Source organism: Asparagus officinalis, unplaced genomic scaffold (assembly GCF_001876935.1).
Source record: "Asparagus officinalis unplaced genomic scaffold, Aspof.V1 AsparagusV1_Un170, whole genome shotgun sequence".
Taxonomy (NCBI): domain Eukaryota; kingdom Viridiplantae; phylum Streptophyta; class Magnoliopsida; order Asparagales; family Asparagaceae; genus Asparagus; species Asparagus officinalis.
This window is the reverse complement of record NW_017972436.1, coordinates 10,022-33,570: the sequence shown is the minus strand read 5'-3', so window position 1 is coordinate 33,570 and position 23,549 is coordinate 10,022.

The following is a 23,549-nucleotide window of genomic DNA, read 5'->3' as shown; positions in this document are numbered from 1 at the left end:
TCATGAAGTTATTGATTGACTCCGTTTTCTTCTGCTTCTCAGCGAGCAGAGTGGCCATCAACACTTTCGTGTCGTTGTCGAAGAAACGGGCCAAGAAAAGCTTTTCCACATTAGCCTATGTTTTGATAGAGCCTGGTTCCAGCTTTCAGAACCATTAACATGTCCGATGATGAAAGGCACATTGCCAATCTCAATGCTAAGGCCATGAACGCCTTAATCTGTGGTCTTTCCCCCAATGAATGCAATAGAGTTTCCACGTGTGCAACCGCATACGAAATTTGGGTAAAGTTATGTATAACACATGAAGGAACCCCCCAAGTTAAGGAATCTAAGATTAGTGGGCTTATGCATGATTATGAACTATTCAAAATGCTTCCTAATGAATCCATTGATGCTATGTTTTCCCGTTTTACTAATATCATCAATGAATTACATGGTCTAGATAAGCAATTATCCATTCAAGAGATGAACTACAAGATACTTCGCTCCTTGACCCCGGCATGGGAGCCCAAAGCTACGGCAATTGAGGAAGCTCATGACCTCACTAACTTAGCTCTTGATAGTCTCATCGGAAAGCTCAAAGTGCATGAGAAGAAGCTCAAGGGGAAGGAGAAGGAGGAAGTGCCATCACGAGAAGTTGAGGAGCCGTCACCAAAGTTGAAGACCATAGCTCTCAAAGGAGCTAGTGACAACTCATCTTCGTCATCGGATAGTGAAGTCGATTTTTCTAGAGAAGTGGCTCATCTCTCTAGAAGAATCTCTAGACTCATAAAGATGAACAAAAAATTTAACCCCCGATCTAACAACAAGTTTTCCTCTCGTGTAGGTAAAATTTTGAATGTAATAAACCGGGTCACATCGCTAAGGATTGCCCCAAGCTCAAAGAAAAGTACATGAAGTACAAGAAGAAGAAGGCTATGTATGCCGGATGGGAAGAATCCGAACCAAGTGACTCGGATAGTGATGAAGAAGGAGCCAAACTTGCTCTTCATGACCCAAATGTTTGTTTCATGGCAAATGAACATGAGGTAATATCCGAGGCCGAAAGTGAATCTTTCTATATGCAATGTGACATAGCTATGGCTTTAGAAGAGTTGAACTTTGAATTTAAAAGAATGTCTAAAGAATACTCTTCTTTTAAAAAATTGCATGCCTCTTGTGATATTAAGCTAGAACAACTAACAACCTCTCTTGCTCTTAAAGATGAATTGCTAGGAGATCTCGATTTCGAGAATAAGCAATTAAGATCAAAGATTGAAAGATTAGAAATTGAGGGTTGTAGGACTAGACCCACTCATGTTTTTGCTAATTATCATCATGGTAGAAATAGGTTTTATGGCTCTCACTCTCATGCATACAAAAGAAATTTTGTGTGCACATATTGTATGAGACATGGACATATTTCTACTCATTGTAGAATCAAAGACAATGAAGATTTTTATGGTTTGATATGGGTACCCAAAGGTACCAAGACTACTAACCACCAAGGACCCAAGACATGGGTACCTAAAGCTACTACACCTTCATCTTCTTCTTTTGTAGGGAACGTCACGGCAACGACGTAAGGAGATGTGGTACCTTGATAGTGGTTGCTCACATCATATGACGGGCAACAAAGAGTTATTTGCAACCCTATCAAGGATTGAAGGAGGCAATGTCTCCTTCGGTGGTGGTGAGAAAGGTAAAATCATTGGTATCGGTTCTATTGGTAAGAAACCCTCACCCATTATAGAAGATGTTTATTTAGTAAATGGTTTGAATCATAATCTTCTTAGCATTAGCCAATTAAGTGATAAAGGTTTTGATATTTCTTTTAAACCGGATAAATGCATCATTAGTATGGATGGAAAAATTGTTTTTATTGCAAATCGCAAGTCTAATGTTTACATTTTTGAGATGAATGAGTTAGTGAATCAAGATGTAAAGTGTCTTGCGGCAATTGATGAAAATCCTTGGATTTGGCACAAGAGACTTGGACATGCAAATATGGAGTTAATATCAAAATTGTCTAAGAAGAATCTTGTGAAAGGGCTACCTAGCTTGCACTTCATAAAAGATACAATTTGTGAGGATTGTGCCAAAGGTAAACAAACAAAATCTTCTTTCAAATCCATCCATGAGGTATCGACTTCTAAACCCTTGCAATTACTTCATCTTGATTTATTTGGTCCTATGCGTGTTACCTCTCTTGGAGGCAAACACTATGTTTTTGTGATTATTGATGATTTTTCTCGTTTTACATGGACAATATTTCTTGCTAAGAAAAATGATTGTTTTGAAGAATTTGCTAATCATGTTAAAAGAATTGAAAATGAAAAGGATTTGAAAGTTGTTAAAATAAGAAGTGATCATGGTGGTGAATTTCAAAATGAATTTTTCTATGATTTTTGTGCTCATCATGGTATAACTCATATGTTTTCCGCTCCTAGAACACCACAACAAAATGGTGTTGTTGAACGGAAAAATCGTACCATACAAGAGATGGCACGCACTATGTTAAACTCATTTGATTTACCAAAATATTTTTGGGCGGAAGCCGTCAATACGGCTTGCCATGTTTTAAATCGTGTTTTGATTAGACCAAAGCTTAAGAAAACTCCTTATGAACTTTATTATGGAAAAACTCCTTTCATTGGTTATTTTCGTGTCTTTGGTTGCAAATGCTTTATTTTAAATACAAAAGATCACCATGATAAATTTGATTCCAAAATTGATGTTGGTATTTTCTTGGGTTATGCACCTCGAAGTAAGGCTTATAGGGTCTTCAATAAACGAAGCCTCGTTGTTGAAGAGTCTATAAACGTTACTTTTGATGAGACTAATGTTGGCTCTCAAGTTGTGTTGCCTAGGAAAGATGATGATGATGATATTGAGGGAGGATTGGACTTGTTGCAAATCAATGACACTCCCTCTATAGAAGTTCAAAAGGATGTGGATAGCACAAACGCTCAAGATCAAGTTGAACCACCTAAAGCTTGGAAATTCACATCAAACCATCCAAAGGAACAAATCATTGGGAGCCCTTCAAAAGGAGTTATAACTCGCTCAAAAGCCTTGAGTGAATGTGGTAATGTTGCTCATTGGGAGTCCTTCAAAAGGAGTTATTACTCGCTCAAAAGCCTTGAGTGAGTATGGTAATGTTGTATTTCTATCTCAACTAGAACCTAAAAAGGTTAATGATGCTTTGAATGATGAATTTTGGGTTTTGGCTATGCATGAAGAATTAAACAATTTTCAAAGAAATGAAGTTTGGAAGTTAGTTCCTAGACCTAACAATGCTAGTGTTATTGGTACAAAATGGGTTTTTAGAAACAAACTTGATGAACATGGCATTGTAACTAGAAATAAAGCACGTTTGGTTGCCCAAGGATACATTGTTACTAGAAATAAAGCTCGTTTGGTTGCCCAAGGATACAATCAAGATGAGGGCATAGACTATGATGAAACCTTTGCACCGGTTGCAAGGTTGGAATCTATTAGGATGTTTTTGGCATTTGCTAGTTTTAAAAATTTCAAACTATTTCAAATGGATGTCAAAAGTGCTTTCTTAAATGGTTTTATAGAAGAGGAAGTGTATGTTGAGCAACCCCCCGGTTTTATAGATCATGCTTTTCCTAATCATGTTTACCGGGTACAAAAAGCCTTATATGGGTTGAAACAAGCTCCTAGGGCTTGGTATGCTCGCCTCTCTAGTTTTCTTATTGAAAATGGTTTTTCAAAAGGAACAATTGATAACACTCTTTTTGTGAGAAAAAGGAAAAATGATTTCATTTTAGTTCAAATATATGTGGATGACATTATTTTCGGTGCTACTAATGAATCCTTATGCAAGGAATTTAATAAAGTTATGCAGGATCACTTTGAGATGAGTATGATGGGAGAACTTACTTTCTTTCTCGGGCTCCAAGTCAAGCAAACTAAGGATGGGATCTTCATTTCACAAAGCAAGTATGCGAAGGAATTGGTTAAGAAATTCAATTTGGAGAATTCCAAGCATGTGCCTACTCCTATGAGTACTAGTGTTAAGCTTGATGCGGATGAGAGTGGTGAAGATGTGGACCAAAAACTATACCGAGGTATGATAGGTAGTCTTCTTTATCTCACCGCTAGTAGACCCGACATCATGTTTAGTGTATGTGCATGTGCACGTTTTCAAGCTTCTCCAAAAGCATCTCATTTAATTGCGGTTAAAAGGATCATTAAGTATGTTAATGGAACTTTTAACCTTGGTTTGTTTTATCCAAAAAGTACCACTTTTGATTTATATGGATTTTGTGATGCCGACTTTGCCGGATGTAAGGTAGATCGCAAGAGTACTAGTGGAACATGCCAATTCTTAGGAAATTCCCTTGTTTCTTGGGCTTCCAAGAAACAAAATTGTGTTGCATTGTCCACTACGGAAGCGGAATACATTGCCGCCGGCTTATGTTGTGCTCAAGTTTTATGGATGAAACAAAGTTTAGTTGACTATGATTTGAATTTTCAAAATATTAAAATCTTTTGTGATAACACAAGTGCCATAAATATTTCAAAAAATTCGGTTTTGCATTCTAGAACCAAACATATTGATGTACGCCATCATTTCCTACGCGATCATGTAGAGAAACTAAATGTATCCCTAGTATTTGTTGACACAAAATCTCAACTAGCGGATATATTTACTAAGCCTCTTGGAGAGGATGATTTTTGTCGCATAAGAAATGGTTTGGGCCTATGCACTATGTGAGCGTTCTACATTGTGTGCTTGTTTAGTTGTCGTTTATATTTCTTTTTACCCCATTTTTTTTCATCATCAAAAAGGGGGAGATTGTTAGCCCTTAATGTTTTGATGATGTTTTACAACCACCATTATCGGTACTAATGGCTTATTGAGTGCAAATGTAGTAAATTCTTTTATCAAGCTCGTTAGTGCCATTAATGGAGGATGGATGGAATATATGCTACAACGATGATATCCAAAGGAGGAGGAGGCCAAGAGATGAAGCAACGTTATTTCAAGAACGACAAATTCGAATAAAAGCTTCATCCGATTCAAGCTATATCAAAGCTCAAGTATTGCTCTCTATATGAGGATATTAGCTTTCTTTTGTTTTTCTCTCTAGTACTAGAATGCAGGCAAAGAGTTACTAAGTTTACTTGAAGCTATTGGGAATCACACACACGTTTTCATACTTGTGTTTTTAAGCGTTTTTCACAAAATACTATTTTTCACAAGTATGAGGACCTATCTGTAAAATTCCTTTTCCAAGCAGTTTGTTTTTAGTATTAAAAACTTTTTACAAAGTTTCAGAATTTTCAGAGGTCAAATAAATATTTTGCAAATATTTCAAGTTGAGTCAAAATCTGTTTTCTGCAATATATCAGAAAGCGGTCGACCGGTCCGGTCGACCGCTCCTATGATCTTTCGTCAGAAGTTTCCAGAGAGTTCATCGGTCGACCGGCGCGGTCGACCGAAAGCTCAAATCTTTGGTCGGTCGACCGTGCCGGTCGACCGATAAAGTCTCTGCTCGTTTTCTAATTTTTCAAAGTGGCTAGCGGTCGACCGGATTTTTCGGTCGGTCGACCGGATTTTTCGGTCGGTCGACCGGATTTTTCGGTCGGTCGACCGACGTTGTTTTTCGGTCGACCGAACGTTTACTTCGGGCGACCAAATTTCTCTTCGGTCAGCCGCGACTTTTTCAAACGGTCATTTTCCTAGTAAACTGCGCTTACACTTAACTGTGTTTGGCACAGTCTGAGATAAGGGTCTGTAAAGGAGATTATTATCCTATTTGGGAAGATTGGGTTTTGTTTTAAATTGATTTAATCTCTTCTATAAAAACCCCAGTCTTCTTCTTCCTCAACCTAACGTTTGCAAAAACCAGAGAGTCTGCTGTTTCCTGAGAAAAATTTTCAAAGTCTGGTTTCTGTGTTTTCTCTCTGTTTTTAAGTGTGATTCACTTCCCAGCTTCAGTACTTTTTCTCTTTGCTATAGGGGCTATGTAAAGAGAGAGTCTTGCATCTTTTCTTCTGCTGTTTGAGTGAGATCTTGTGTAGATCAACTGTGAGGGAGTGTGATCTGTTGAGATCAAACTGTGTAGTGAGAGAGATCGTGTGGGATCGCTGTGTAGACGAAGTTCCGGCTTCCAAACCGGGTGTGTAGTGGATTTCTCCTCGAGAGTGGGGAGCAGGGACGTAGGCCAGAGGGCCGAACCTCGTTAACACATCGCGCGTCAAGGATAACGAACTCCTAACCCTATCTCTCTTACTTTAATTGCTTTACTGTTTTGTGGTTTGCTTGTGTTTGATTTTTATTGCATATTAGAGCCTCTTGACCCTAATCACCCCCCCTCTAGGGTCCAACATCGGCAACTTGTTCCAAAGTGGATTGAGGCAGATGAGAAGTGCTTCATCCTTGAAGGAATTTAAAGTCACTGTGGAAGGGTTTTGATCATCTTGGTAATGATTAAATCGCCACAGTGGGTAATCTTAATCATTTTTATAATGATTAAGAATGAATTATTCAGATTGTTGGTTTTCATCTTGAATAATCTTTTGATCTTGGGTTATCCTTAAGAATACCATGCGTAGTATTATCTAGGAACTTCCCGTTAGGAGTAACACTGTACAACAACTTAAGTTGCACGTGTCAAATAGGTTATACTGAATGTACTAGGAATAGTATTTCTTCAGGAACTTCTCATTTATTAGCATCATGATTTTGTCACCATCTTGGGTGATCAGACAATATGCACCGTTTGAGTTGATTGTCTCCACTACAAATGGTCCTTCCCATTTGGACTGAAACTTGCCTTTCTTTTTAGAATTGAGTATCATTGGTCGCCGAACGACAAGAACCAAGTCTTCTTCCTTAAAGCTCCATTCTTGGACTTTTTTGTCAAATGCTCTGGAGATTCTGGCTAGGTAAAACTTAATTTGTTGCTGAGCTTCCAAGCGTTTCTTATCTAACATCTCTAGTTCTTCGAGATGTTTCTGATGTTGTTCCTCTGTTGTCATTCCTGTTGCAAGATCAATGCGGAGGGATAGAATTTGGATTTCTAAGAGAAGGACAACTTCACATCCGTACACCAAGGAATATGAAGTTGCTCCAGTGGGCGTGCAGACTGTGGTACGATATGCCTAGAGAGCTTCGCCAAGTTTATCATCCCAATCTCACTTGTTTGTTCTTATGAGCTTCGATAGGATCTTGATGATGGTCTTGTTGAAGGTCTCAGCCAGACCATTTGTGGTGGGATTATAGGCCGTCAATGAGACATTTTGAATTCTGAACTTTCCACAAAAGGCGTTGCTGACAAACTGAGGGCGGTTGTCGTGCACGATTCGCCTTGGAACACCGTATCAGTAGATAATATGGTGTTTGGTAAACTTGACGACATCATTCATCTTTACTTCTTTAAGCGGAATTGTTTCAACCCACTTAGAGAAGTAGTCGGTTATTTCCAAAATGAAGCGGTCACCTTTGGCCAACGGAGGGAAAATAGGACTAACAATGTCCATTTCCCATGTCTCGAATGGCCATGATGTTGGCGAAGGATATAAATGCTTCGGGGGTTGATGCATGTAATTAGTATTTATTTGACATGCGTGACACCATCAGGCATACGCGACTGCGTCTTTGACCATGGTTGGCCAATAATATCCCATTCTCTTAAGACGGTCACATAATTTAAGACCATATTTATATGCTTCGCAGGTTCCATTATGTGCTTCTTTGAGAGCCTCCTCTACTTCTTTGGTCGAAAGACATCGGAGTAGCAAGTCATCATACGCACAGCGATAAAGCATTGAGTCATTGCGTTATAGTAGAATCTCAATGCTCTTCGTCGGATCGAGTCTCTTTATTTTATGTCTTCCGGTAATATACCATACAAGACATAATCAATAATGGGGAAACAATAATCTCGAGGTTTGAGTTTGACTCTGGTCGCGTGCACCTCTTTGATGTCCAAGGCACAGTCCGGTATGAAGAGTTGGTGAGTTCTCATAGTGATCAACTGTTCTATCTTGGGAGGCTACGCCAGAGATACTGCTAATGTCGCTAGTACATCTGCGTAAGCATTTTGCAGGCGCGGGATATACTCGATGAAGAATTCTTCAAATGAGTCTGGCATCTCGATGGCCGCCTTATGGTACTAGATCAGATCTAGGTTCCTGGCTTCATATTCTCCTCGAACTTGGTTGATTATCAGTTAAGAATTACCAAAAGCTTTAAGATACTCGGCCCCTAGCTCTTTGGCGAAACTGAGTCCAATGAGTAGTGTGTTGTATTTAGACACGTTGTTGGAACATGACTTAATCAGTGAATAGGCTCGAGGCATCACGTGTTTCTACAAGGAAACTAAGACAACTCCAACTCCTGAAGAGATTTTGGAACATCCGGGAGTGCTCGCCACCTTAGATGCTCGGGAAGCACCATCGAAGTATAATTGCCACACCTGTTGATGAGAGATAGTATTGACTTCATGGGTTTTATCTGACAAATCTTCATATAATTCGTCCGCATCTTTCATAGGGTTTACCACCAGAAGATCAAAAATAGCATGTCCTTTAACCGACTTCTCTTGTTTAAAGTGAAGGTCGTATTGGGACAGAAGTAATGCCTATCTCGCCAACTATCAATTCATGGAAGTCGGCTGCATCATGAACACCTGGATTGAGTTGACATTAGAAATGATGTAGATCGTCTGTCCAACCAGGTAGTGTCGCAATTTTTGAGTTGCGAACACCAGAGCAAGGCATTCCTTCTCGATCATCGAATATCAAGATTCAACACCTACCAGAGTTCGGCTCAGATAGTATACTACCTGTTCGTGGCCGTTGTTATCGTCTTGCGCAACAGAGCACTTAACGAGTGGTTCGTTGCCTTGACATAGATTAGAAACGGTTTTCCTGACTTCGGTGCAATGAGAACAGGGAGATTTGACAGATATGCCTTGATATCTTCGAATGCCTTTTGACAAGCATCATCCCAAATAAAAGATACGCCCTTCTTTGTGAGCTTGAAAAATGGTTGGCACTTTACAAAGAGATTCGAGATGAATCAATGGATGTAAGCCAAACGCCCTTGCAATCCTCTGAGTTCTTTGAGATTTCTCGGGGGTTGCAGGTCATGGATTGCTTTTACTTTATCCGGATTGATGTGGATACCCTTTGTGGTAATGACGGATCCGATGAACTTACCACTGGACATCCCCAGGAAATACTTGGTAGAGTTCTTCTTCAATTTGTGACTCCTCATGTGGTCGAACATTGTCATCAAGTCTTTAATGTGTTCGCCCTTGCTGTGGCTTTTTATGACCAAATCATTAACATAGCACTCGACGGTTTTCTGTATGTGCTCCTGGAAAATCTTCATCATGGCCTGTTGGTATGTGGTGCCCGTGTTTATTAGGCCAAAGGGCATGACCGTGTAATAGAAGATGCCAAGCAACATTCTGAACAAGGTGTGCTTTTCGTCGTCCGGGTACATCTTGATTTGATTGTATCTCGAGAATCCATCCATGAAAGATATTCTCTCAAATCCACATGTGTTGTCAATGATGATGTCCATGATATGAAGAGGGAAGTCATCTTTTGGGCAGGCGTTATTCAGATCTTTAAAGTCGATGTAGATTCTGATCTTCCCATTCTTTTTAAGGATTAGGACAATATTCGCCACCCAATCGGGATGTTGTTCCTCCCTAATGAAGCCTGAGTTAATTAGCTTTTTGACTTCAGCCTTAATTACCTCCATAATCTGCGAACGAAACCGTCTTTATTGTTGCTTGAGAGTTTTAGCATCCGATTTGATGTTGAGGTGGTGCATAGCCACATTTGGATTAAGTCCTAGCATGTCTTCCTAGTTCCATGCAAAGACTCGATGTATTCCTTGATGAGGGTGATCAACTCTTCCTTCTCTTCTAGTGGGAGACTATCACTGATGAATACAGGCTTAGAATTTACCTCGTCGCCCATATTGACTTGGACTATTTTGCCCTCAGTAGGGGGTTCTCTTTGCTCAAATCTATCACCATACTGGATATTCAGGTGATGGATCCAAGGATCCTTCCAAGTTGGTAATTGATTGTCTTCCTCCATCGTTGCAGGATCAACCATGATCATATTTGACATCAGACCTTTGAACATTTTCCCAAGGCTAACACCAGAGTCCCAATTTGAAAAATCTGATGAGTATCCATCTCTACTCGGGTTGGAGGATTGGTTGTTAACCTGCCAGCAACATTCGTTGGAGGATGAAGAAATATAGCCTAGACCCCTTTTGTGCTCGTAGTAATTCTCGGGTTTTCCTTTTGGCATGTAGGCAGGCTGGGGAGGGACTCGAGGACCTCGACCAAAGCAAAGACCTTCTTCGAGCACGAAGTTGTATCTCCATTTCCTCATGTAGTTGCACGATTGCAAATTATATCTGAATAAATGATGACCAGGTCTCTCATCATCACTGTCATTCTTGAAAAAGGGATTTGATGGCAGGCTTAGCTCCCTTTACCAGAGACTACCTCCTTTCCACCCACTGCCTTGGCAAGAAAGACCAGAGTTGTGCCGAATGAGTCTTGGACACACTTCTTTGTCATACAAGATGATTGAAGTGGCATGTGTATGGCAGGGTTATTATACAGCCCATGCATTATGTCATCAAGACAAGACGAATATTCTAAATCATCATTTATTGCATGATCGACGAGTTGCCAGTTACAACTTCCATCTGACGATTCACCACCGTCAAGATCGATTACAAAGGGTTCAATATCATTTAATACAAGATCTTTGTTGTAATCGAGCCCGGCTTCGGTATTAGCTTTCTCTCCACTATCCATGCCTTGGGCCGATAGTTCAGTATCAGATTCAACACCGTATAGAAGGGAGTCGGTAAAATAATTTTTTAACCCCTTAAATGATTGCTTATCTGCAACCGTCGTATTGACCTCATTATTCATGTCCATATACTTTAGACACCGATGGAGGGTGGAAGGTACTATAACATTATCATGGATCCAAGATTGACCCAATAGTAAGTTATAGGAGGTCTCAGTATTAATCACATAACACGTGACCTCTGACCTAAAATCTCCAAGCTGACACTTCACTCGGATTTTACCTCATGGCCTGGACCCACTGGTGTTGAATCCATAGATAATAGTGCCTGTGGATGCTAACTTACTGGCATGAATTCCGAGATGATACATCAATCGGAGTGGCATGATACTAACTGCGAAATGTTTGCGTCGGAAATCTTTTTCATTGCGGAACTCATTTACAATGTTTATCATTTACAATAAGTTCAAAAGAAGGAGTCTTTTTATAAGACTTTTCTTACATAAAAGAAATAAAAAGACAATCTCCTAGAAATACACGCAGATGATGTTTTTCATCCACTGCTTGCGTGAGATCTTTGCCTGTACCGGGGATGGTTTAATCCATGGACCACCGAACGATAGATCTGGATTGATGCACACGAAGGCTTAGTGTTCTTTGTTTCAATCGAGAAAACTTAGAACTAAAGTAAATAATCTTAACCAAATGAGATTATTACTCTTCTCAAGATCAAAACAAGGTCTGATCTCGAGGGAAGGATAAAAAATGCTTCATATCTCTCGAAATTTTCCTCCTTATGTTGAAGTTCGCCGAGATCTCGCTAACCTCTCTCTGAAATTTGTGGGTCTCCTATCACAATGTCAGCACCTTACCTCAAAGCTCCCCATTTCCGATCTTTCGTGTATAGGAGCCCCAGGGGTGTATTTATAGGCTCCGGATGCAGTATTTTGGGATAAGAATTCATAATTTGATCTTATCTTCATATAATAATGGTTTAACCACATTTAGGGATGATCCCAAGGCAGTTAGGGAGGCAATAGAATGAATCCTGAGAAAATCATCCAAAAACATGTCATTGGTAACTTCACTGTGAGAGTCACCTTAATGTGACTCAGCACTATTCCGAGTCACCTCAAGGTGACTGGGATTTTTTGACTTCCCGGTTTTGGCTTTAATTTTCTCGTTTGACCTCGGAATGTGGTAATTAAAGATGTGTTAGAAAGCAGATGAAGAGACCTACAATTTTTCTCTTTTGAGATTTTTTGGATTCAAATTGCATCATAGTTGAAATTTCAGTTCTACATACTCATGTATCCATTTTCTTCTCGAACCATGCATTCTAAATCTCGTTGTTGCTTCGTCGCTTCGTATTTACTCATGTATCCATTTTCTTCTCGAACCATGCATTCTAAATCTCGTTGTTGCTTCATCACTTCATATTTGAATGATTCTCTCTGACTCAGGTGATGACGTTCATCACCTTCTCTTTGTCTTGAGCTAGGTCTTCTAGGAACCTATAGGCTTGGTCCAATAGTTCAGACGAGGTTCGATCAGTTCAGGCGGACTTCAGAACATGCTGCGAAGAACGGGTCATAACTTTCAAACCATAAGTCAAAATTGCACGAATTATATATAAAAATGGCCTATCTCGATGAGATGGGGCCGATCAAACCAACTAAAGTTTGGTTTTCTGGCATCCGTTTCACCAAATTCCCTCTGGTTCGAGAGATATCAATATTTTTGTCAATTTGAGCTTCTTTGCAATCTATAGGCAATTTTTATGCCTACAGATACCCCTCCAAAGTATTTCAGCCTCATTTTTTTATATAGGAGTCTGGAATACTTTGAATAAGATAGACCTAGCCTTCAATTCTTTGACTTCTTCAGCTTTCATCCTATCTAATATTTTTGTCGAATAGTCTGAAATTCTTCCAGTGCTATGTTTATCGTCCGACCGTTGTCAAAAACTTGAACTAAAAACCAGTGTGTCAATTTATGAATTAGCTTGCATCGTTGAATCGACATTGAACTGACCATCTTTGTTGGGAGTTTATATCTGAATTGTGATTGAATTCCCGAGGGTAATTTGGAACTGAGAATTATCCTGAGCCTTATTCGGCAAAATTGTTGACGCGTTGACCTCCGTTGCGGTGTGAACATAGTTACTCATACGTTAACTAGAGTCTACACAGTTTAAGCTCTTAAGGCGTTGGAGCGTGGAGAATCAGTTTATACTCGTATACTCATTGGAGTTTCGGGAATCAGTTTAACCTCATAAACCCATTGGAGGTTCAAGAAGATACAGTTTATACTCATGTACTCATCGGAGTGTGGGAAGAGCAAGCTGAGAATACATCGTAGGCTCGCTAGGTGGAGCTCTTTATGCGAGATTTGATTGTAGGACCAGCTATAGATGCTGATACAACTACTATATCTGAAGCTACCCCAGACGTTCGAGTCACGAGACCAACTAATGAAGCTGATGCGTCAATGACTATTAAAGCTGATTGAAGATGAAGCTTGTACAAGCTTTATGAAGAGAAGCTCTCCGAGTTAGAAGAGCAAATCCGTCATCACAAGCTATTCATTACAGGATTTTTGGCAAACCCTCAGCCATCAACGAATTTGATGAGCCTTTACCGACTACCGTTTGAGTCGGGCTATCATGTAGATTATCTAAGTCTATTCTACATATAACATCATGCTAAAGGAATGAACTCTTTTAGACTTAGTGCTATGATATCAAATACATAGACTTTGTCGTTTTCATGGGAACGCACCACCCGACAACGCGTATTAGGCGTAGGCTTATCTCTAATTAGGGATCGAGATAATACCCCTAATGTATACAAGACATGGATTTTGGCGTTATTAATAACAACCTGCCACGATGTCGAATATGTGGGCTATCATCCTTATCGTGGCAAAAGACTATCCGACAACGCGTGTTAGACATAGACTTATCTCTAATTAGGGATCGAGATAAAGTCCCCTATGCGTGTAAGACATAGATTTTGGTGTTGAAAGATTATGTCTCTTGGGGCGAAAACGAACTCGGTGTCAGAGAGAAAGAATTTTATATTCTATCTCCTGCATCAGAAGAAACACAAAGTGAGATCTCCACTCCAAGAATCTGAAAGGCAAAACTAAGAATGAGATCTCCACTTCGATAATCTAAAAGATTTAGATAACCCTAACTATCGGAAGGTTTGATTACCCAATCTAAATGTGGATTTCTCATTTATCAAGATGAAATTTCAACTTCGGCTAATTGTTTAAAGGTTTGACCATGCGGGAATTTGAGATGATCCTAACTATTTAAATGTTTGATCATTCAATTTGAGTGGATCTCTCATTCATGAAAAGAATTGAGAGGGGGTTTTGGCCGTGGCCCTAACTGTTTAAAGGTTTGACCGAATAGGAGTTTGAGATACAAACAACAGTAGGAGTGTTGACTTGTACAAATCACTCAGTGGGGATTTTTTGGTGTCAAGTGGCTAGGACTTAACACGAAAGGGTTTGATAATCTCCATGGATCAGTAGATTGAAATCTTGGATGTCGTGATAGGACTTCAACAGTAGGAGTATTAAAGGCTTAGACACAGTGGGAATTTGAATGGATTTAACCGTGAAGAATTTCGATGGACCCAACCGTTAATTAATTTGATCAGTGAGGGATTTTATGTTTTGTCGAATAGTCTGAAATTCTTCCAGTGCTATGTTTATCGTCCGACCGTTGTCAAAAACTTGAACTAAAAACCAGTGTGTCAATTTATGAATTAGCTTGCATCGTTGAATCGACATTGAACTGACCATCTTTGTTGGGAGTTTATATCTGAATTGTGATTGAATTCCCGAGGGTAATTTGGAACTGAGAATTATCCTGAGCCTTATTCGGCAAAATTGTTGACGCGTTGACCTCCGTTGCGGTGTGAACATAGTTACTCATACGTTAACTAGAGTCTACACAGTTTAAGCTCTTAAGGCGTTGGAGCGTGGAGAATCAGTTTATACTCGTATACTCATTGGAGTTTCGGGAATCAGTTTAACCTCATAAACCCATTGGAGGTTCAAGAAGATACAGTTTATACTCATGTACTCATCGGAGTGTGGGAAGAGCAAGCTGAGAATACATCGTAGGCTCGCTAGGTGGAGCTCTTTATGCGAGATTTGATTGTAGGACCAGCTATAGATGCTGATACAACTACTATATCTGAAGCTACCCCAGACGTTCGAGTCACGAGACCAACTAATGAAGCTGATGCGTCAATGACTATTAAAGCTGATTGAAGATGAAGCTTGTACAAGCTTTATGAAGAGAAGCTCTCCGAGTTAGAAGAGCAAATCCGTCATCACAAGCTATTCATTACAGGATTTTTGGCAAACCCTCAGCCATCAACGAATTTGATGAGCCTTTACCGACTACCGTTTGAGTCGGGCTATCATGTAGATTATCTAAGTCTATTCTACATATAACATCATGCTAAAGGAATGAACTCTTTTAGACTTAGTGCTATGATATCAAATACATAGACTTTGTCGTTTTCATGGGAACGCACCACCCGACAACGCGTATTAGGCGTAGGCTTATCTCTAATTAGGGATCGAGATAATACCCCTAATGTATACAAGACATGGATTTTGGCGTTATTAATAACAACCTGCCACGATGTCGAATATGTGGGCTATCATCCTTATCGTGGCAAAAGACTATCCGACAACGCGTGTTAGACATAGACTTATCTCTAATTAGGGATCGAGATAAAGTCCCCTATGCGTGTAAGACATAGATTTTGGTGTTGAAAGATTATGTCTCTTGGGGCGAAAACGAACTCGGTGTCAGAGAGAAAGAATTTTATATTCTATCTCCTGCATCAGAAGAAACACAAAGTGAGATCTCCACTCCAAGAATCTGAAAGGCAAAACTAAGAATGAGATCTCCACTTCGATAATCTAAAAGATTTAGATAACCCTAACTATCGGAAGGTTTGATTACCCAATCTAAATGTGGATTTCTCATTTATCAAGATGAAATTTCAACTTCGGCTAATTGTTTAAAGGTTTGACCATGCGGGAATTTGAGATGATCCTAACTATTTAAATGTTTGATCATTCAATTTGAGTGGATCTCTCATTCATGAAAAGAATTGAGAGGGGGTTTTGGCCGTGGCCCTAACTGTTTAAAGGTTTGACCGAATAGGAGTTTGAGATACAAACAACAGTAGGAGTGTTGACTTGTACAAATCACTCAGTGGGGATTTTTTGGTGTCAAGTGGCTAGGACTTAACACGAAAGGGTTTGATAATCTCCATGGATCAGTAGATTGAAATCTTGGATGTCGTGATAGGACTTCAACAGTAGGAGTATTAAAGGCTTAGACACAGTGGGAATTTGAATGGATTTAACCGTGAAGAATTTCGATGGACCCAACCGTTAATTAATTTGATCAGTGAGGGATTTTATGGCCGTGAATCATCAAACACTCCACAGTGGGAGTTTCACGAGGAAAGATTGACCATATGCAGTCGTTGAATCTCATCTCAACGAAAGAGTGCTCCGAAAGTCACAATGAGAGGGCTTTAATCATCTTAAAAATGATTAAATAACCATAGTGGGAGGTTCTTCATCATTTTTGTCATGATTAAGAATGAATTATTTCGATGATTGGCTTTCACCTTGAATAATCAATTGGTTTTTTGGTTATCCTTAAGACTACCATGTGTAGTATTCTCTAGGAACTTCCCATTAGAATGCATTGAGGTATTCTACCCCTAACTCTTTGGAAAACCTAAATCTAATTGTATTCGGTCATATTGTTAAGTTATCCTTAAGAATATTAAGAGTAATATTCTCCGGAAACTTCCCGTTGTTAGAAATAAGGGAAGAATTTTAATCTTGTATACTCGTCGGAGGAAAGGGAGAGACAGTTTATAATCTTATATTTGCCGGAGTCTTCGATGTTCTCATTTGGCTTGTTTTGTCATTATGACACCGATATCCACCAAGGCTTGAATGCTCTTCTTCAGAGTAAAACAAGTTTTGGTTGGATGATGGACCCTCCTGTGATATACACAGTACTTTAGATCTGAGGTCTTATTGGCTTCCTCCTGATTTGTAACCAATGATAGATTGATTTTGTTGTTGGCGAGGAGGTACTCAAAGATGGCTAGAACTTCATCATCTTTGAAAGAATACTCTTGCTGGGATCTAGGATCAGTTACAGGTGCCTTCACCATTGATTGGCTTCTCTCAGCCTTCTTTCTTTTGAGAAAGTGTTTAGCCAGTTCACTGTGTACTTTTAACTCTTTCCACATGGTTGAAGGTATAACTCCCATAACCTCTAACACGTCTAAGGTAAGAATGTTATGACAGGTCTGGAGTATGAATTCCTCTGTGACTAGATCTCGACAGTTCATCGCCTGGTTTTGAAAGCGTTTGAAGAAATTATCAACCATCTCCCCATCCTTTTGCTTCTCATCTAGAAGAGCTCTGATCGACACTTCAGTGTCGTCATTGAAAAAGTGGTTGAGAAATAGGTTTTCCATGTCATCCTAGCTATTAATGCTTCTAGGCTTGAGACGTCGGTACCAATTGAAGGTGGTCCCACGAAGGGTGCCCACAAATGACCGAGTTATCAAGGATTTGTTCCCATAGATCATTCCTAAGTGAGACTTGAAGTAGACCAGGTATTGGGTTGGTGAGCCTTTCCTAACAAATGACATGAAGTTAATCAAATTGAATTTTACCGGGTACAGAATTGACTCCCACTCTCTCGGATATGGGCATGAGATGCCAGTTTTCTTAATTTCTTGAGCAGACACTAAGGCGCAGACCTTACTCTCTAGCTTTTTCATCTTCTTGTCCTTGTCTACATCTTCCTTCAACGAACATTGAGGAGAATGAGTTGGACCACCCCCAGCATTTTTATCTTTGGGAGGAGTGTCAACTAAGAAATGTTTGTCCACCTCTGGATCGCTACTGACGGCATTGGCTTGAACCATTGTGTCATTGCGATGACTGGCTTTAGCTTGTTCTGGATTCGACTAATTGATGTTGTTGAGCCTGTAATTCTCTCGTTTGTTACATAGCCAACTCCTCTGCCTTCATCTCAGCTCTGAGTTCTTCTTTTTGCTCGGCTAGAGCTTTTTGAAGTATCTGAGCTAATTGATCAGGAGTGATCATTAATGCCTCCCTGACTTCCCGTATGCTGGACACTGTGTCATCTAAAACAATTGTAGAGCAAGTGTACGAAGGCTCATCGTCTGAGGATAGTCCTTCGTGAATTCTGGTGGCTCCCAATTGAAGCCAAAACATTCATTGGGCTATTCCTGAATCAACTTTTCTTCCCGGAGAAAAGTCGGGATTAGAGCCATTTGAAGCAATCGTAGACTTTTCTTTGTTAGCCATGTTGATGGTGACTTCAGAAAATTCATCATCCTAGACTGTGGATTTTCTCTCGTGGAAGCGATTTGATCTGAGCTTTGATGCTTAAGTTGCAAGTTTCTCGAATACCGAGACCTTTTGTGAAATGGTCCTAGGGTAGATACATTTTGATAATATTGCCCTGATAAGTCACTTGTACGGACAATGAACCCTTATTTTTTGGACAATCCTGTTCTGAGATTTGTTCGCTCCCTCAGCCTGATAGCACAACTCGTTGGCATGATGACCGGAGCACTCCATCACTTGCTGGGATGATTTCTCATGTACAACGTCGTATTTTGACGGATACATCTTCTTCTGGGAATGTATAGCCTTGTTGGCACTCTTAGGAGTCACACGTTTGAAACCACCCCCTTGCGGGTGTGGAGCCTTAACGGGCTCATGGAATTCGACACGCACCCCAGGCAAGAAGTAACATGAATTCTCTTCGAAGGGGAGGCCTCCTTACCTCTTTTGTGCACATCACATGAACAACTACATTGAGGTGTCCCGGTTTGTTTGGAAGTATCGGGACACCTTTGAGCTACATTTAGCTTGAGGAGAGTGTTTGTACGACCCTCAGTCTGAGGAATTGCTCGGGTTTTGATCACCGGAGATTTGCGTTCTTTTACCGGAGCTTTGTCTTGATCCTTGTACAGAGAACTGAGTCAATCTGCCATCGTTACTTTGAATTTTGACAGATCAATACTACTGTAGGGCTTCATCGAAAGTACGGGAGAGACCGGGACAGAAGCGGACGTTGATGGATACAAGGAAACAGTCGCGAGGGTGTCCCTTAGGAAGAGACACCCCCAGGATGTCTTGGCCTTGGCCGAGACTTCAATGTGTCTCGGCCTTGGCCAAGACACTTTGATTTCGATGCAGTCATTTCACTTGATTTCGGCACAATCTTCAATTTTGCTACCCACACTTTGCAGGACTTTGGCGATTTTTTGGCCATTTCCTTCTTTTTCATGTCTTGTGCCTTTCGCACAAGGGCACGCGCATGCGCGGCATGTGTGCGGCGCTTTTGAATGTGCTCTTTCAAGGTTGAACGAGTTTTTTTGATGAGAACCCATTCTTTCGCCGATGGTTTGGAGGAAATGACAGAAAATTACCGTTGAGATGGCTAGATTACTTGACGCTTCCTAGACTCCAAGTCCACATAGTAACGAACCCCATCGACTTGTTCCAAGTCCTTGGCGATTTGACGAGCTTGGCGTTGGCATCGCCCTGACGAGCCCTTTTCGTCAAAGTTAGCACCTTTGGTTGAACAACTCATTGACTGGAGAGAAGTTGTGGTGAGCGGAGTCACTTGTAGCCTTCATCGGTGAATACGCATCCTTCAAAGATTAGATCTTTCCACACTTGTAGGGAGAGGATGATTTTGATGAAGACGAGGAGAAATATTCCTCGAACTTGACTTTGTCAAACTCGTACTCAATCGCTGAATCAACCGGGATTTTGATCTTCAGTAGTGACACGACAGTCTCGGCAGCGAGACTGTTGGCTCCCACTATGGTTGCCAACGTGTTTGCATTAGAAATCTTTTTCATTACAGAACTCATTTACAACGTTTATCGTTTACAATAAGTTCAAAAGAAGGAGCCTTTTTATAAGACTTTTCTTACACAAAAGAAATAAAAAGACAATCTCCTAGAAACACACACAGAAGACGTTTATCATCCACTGCTTGCGTGAGATATTTGTCTGTGTCGAGGATGCTTTAATCCGTAGACCGTCGAACGATAGATCCAGATTAATGCACACGAAGGCTTAGTGTTCTTTGTTTCAATCGAGAAAACTTAGAACTAAAGTAAATAATCTCAACCAAGTGAGATTATTACTCTTCTCAATATTAAAACAATGTTTGATCTCGAGGGAAGGATAAAAAGGGGCTTCAGATCTCTCAAAATCTTCCTCCTTATGCTGAAGTTCGCCGAGATCTCGCTAGCCTCTCTCTGAAATTCGTGGGTCTCCTCTCACAAGGTCAACACCTCACCTCAAAGCTTTCCATTTCTGATCTCCCGTGTATAGGAGCCCCAGGGGTGTATTTATAGGCATCAGATGTAGAGTTTTCGAATAAGAATTTATGATTTGATCTTATCTTTAGTTAATAACGGCTTAACCACATTTAATGATGATCCCAAGGCAGTTATGGAGGCAGTAGATCGAAAAAAATCCTGAGAAAATCATCCAAAAACACGTTATTGGTAACTTCACTATGCGAGTCACCTTAATGTGACTCGGCACTATTCCGAGTCGCCTCAATGTGACTCGGAATTTCCGAGTCAGTTCGAGGTGATTAGGGTTTTTGACTTCCCATTTTTGGCTTTAATTTTCTTATCCAAACTCAGAATGAGGTGATTCAAGATGCGTTGGAAAGAAGATAAAGAGACCTACGACTTTTATTTTTTGAGATTTTTCGGATTCAAACTGAATCATGGACAAAATTTTAGTTCTTCATACTTATGTATCCATTTTTTTCTCGAACCATGCATTCTAAATCTCGTTGTTGCTTCGTCGCTTCGTATTTGAATGATTCTCTCTGACTAGGATGATGACGTTCATTGTATTTTCTTTGTCTTGAGCTAGGTCTTCCAGGAACCTATAGGCTTGGTCCAATAGTTTAGGCGAGGTTCGATCAGTTCAGGCGGACTTCAGAACATGCTGCGAAGAACGTGTCATAACTTTCAAACCATAAGTCAGAATTAGATGAATTATATATAAAAATTATTTATCTCAATGAGACAGGGCCATAAACCAATTAAAGTTTAGTTTGTTGCTGTCTGTTTTACCAAATTCCCTCCGGTTTAAGAGATATCGACGTTTTCGTCAGTTTTGAGCTTCTTTGCAATCTATAGGAAATTTTTTATGCCTACACAGAACCAGAATCGACTTAGATCCGGTTGACAATGCTTGAGCTGATGTATCTTGTAAAGTACAAAGGCCTGTTATGCTTTGAATTCTTTACTTGCATGTCCTCCCGAATAAAGGTAATGCAAGGGAACTGTTTAGCCGTCAGATTGTAGTGTTGAACTGATAATTCTGGCTCTTCAGGGTCTGGCTTGATCTGAGTGAGTAAAACATCAGAATAAGCCAAAGTTTCTTGCAAAGCTTCCTTTGTGTCCTTCAAAAGACGTAGTAATTATCGTCAAGATGTTGGCTAATTGAGCTATAACATCGAAGCGGTATGGAGTGCTCGAACTTCCCGGTTTATCCCTTCCAATCGGTCGATTGAAGTGAGACTGCTTCGGGTTTTGAATCTCTTTATGTTAGGGTTACTTCTCCTTTTGCTTAGCAGCTGGTTTAGGAGTTGAGATTACCCCCAGATTAGCCAACGTTTTAGCATTTGGATCGGAAGTTGCGGGTAATTATACCGGTATTCATTCCCATTTCTGGTGGCGAAGACTTCATGCTCATCTTCAAAAAGTGGCAAAGTTGGGATATTTTCATCTTTGTTCAGAATTGTCGAGGTGGAGAAACAAGATTTCTCCTTGCTCTTAGATTTTTTTCTTGGAAGAGGATCCTGTCCATTGCTCATCATTGAGGAGATCCGGGTGGACCCAAAGAACTTTGCCATTAGGGGCCGTGTGTAGCACAAGCCCTTTCTGGCATTGTCCATGATGATTGTTGTTAACGATCTTCATTTCCACCCTTGACACAGGCTCTGGTTGGAACCATGAAAAGGGTTAGAGCCGAAGCTGATAGACACTACGTTCGCACCCACCTTCTTTTCCTTGGGTTGCTTCACAGTGATGATGCCGACATTAATCAATGCCTGGATTTTGTCCTTCAAGGCATACAAGCCTTAGTCGGATGATGGACCCTTCTGTGATACACACAGTATTTTAAGTTTGTAGTCCTCTTAGCTTCTTCCTGATCCGTGATCGGTGGCAACTTGACCTTGTTGTTCTCCAGGAGATATTTGAATATAGCAGGAACTTCGTCTTCCTTGAAGGAGTATTCCTTCAGGAATTTTGGCTCTAAAGTCCTTTGCTGCCTTTGAGGCTACTACTATTGATGTTGCCACGACGATTGCTGTGATGCTTGCTATTGTGATTGTCGTTGGAATGTCTGATTCGCATCTACTGTAGTCATCGGCGCCTTTTCCCTACCGTGAGGAACAAAATTCTGCTTCGGAGCATTCGTCGTCGGTTGGCCTCTCTCAGCCTTCTTCCTTTTGAGTAAACGTTCGGCTTGTTCTCCGTGCACCTTCAATTCTTTCCAAGTCTTGGATGGCACCACTCCCATGATTTCCAAGACATCTAAAGAAAGATTGTTGTGAAAAGTATAGAGGATGAACTCTTCCGTGACTGGGTCTTGGCAATTCATTGCTTTATTCCGGAAACGTTTAACGAAGTTGTCGAGTGACTCTCCGCCCTTCTGCTTCTCGTCTAGAAGAGTCTCGATTGACACTTCAGTGTCATCATCGAAGAAGTTGCTAAGGAACAGGCTCTCCATATCACCCTAGCTCTTGATACTCCCTGGTTTGAGATGGTGGTACCAATCGATGGCGGCCTCACGAAGGGTGCCTATGAATGACCGAACCATCAATAGTTCATGTTCAAAGATCATTCCCAAGTGGAACTTGAAATAAATCAGATGCTGAGTGGGTGAACCTCTCCCGTTAAATGGTATAAAGTTAATTAGATTAAACTTTACCGGGTACAAGATTGACTCCCACTCTCTCAGATAAGGGCATGGAATGCCAGTCTTCTTTACCTCTTGAGCAGACATTAAGGCGTTGACCTTGCTTTAGAGGTCTTTCATCTTCTTATCCTCACCTGTGTCTTTCTTAAGGGGACGTTGAGGAGGATTGATTGGACCATGGTTGATGGGACCACCCCCAGTGTTGTTATCATGAGAGCTACGATTGACGGGATTACCCCCAACGTTATTGTTATCGGGAGGAGAGTCGGCGAAAATATGCTCGTCCACCTCCGGGTCACTGTCATCTACATTAGCGAACTACTATGGCATTGAGATGACTGAATTCAGCTTATTGACTAGACTTGGGTAGCTGACGCTGTTGAGCTTGCAGTTGTTGAGCGTGCAATTCCCTCATTTGTTGCATGGTCATCTCCATCTCCATCTTCATTTCATCCCTAAGATCTTCCAATTGTTTAGCCAGAGCTTCTTAGAGCATTTGAGTTAACTGATCGGGAGTGATGGTGAATGCCTCCCTTGCTCGCTCGATGCTAGACATTGTATCGTCGGAAGCGACTGCAGAGAAAGTGTCCGATACTTCATCATATGAGGATATTTTTATGCATCCTCTGATAATCCATATGTCGGATAGTTACCATTTGGAG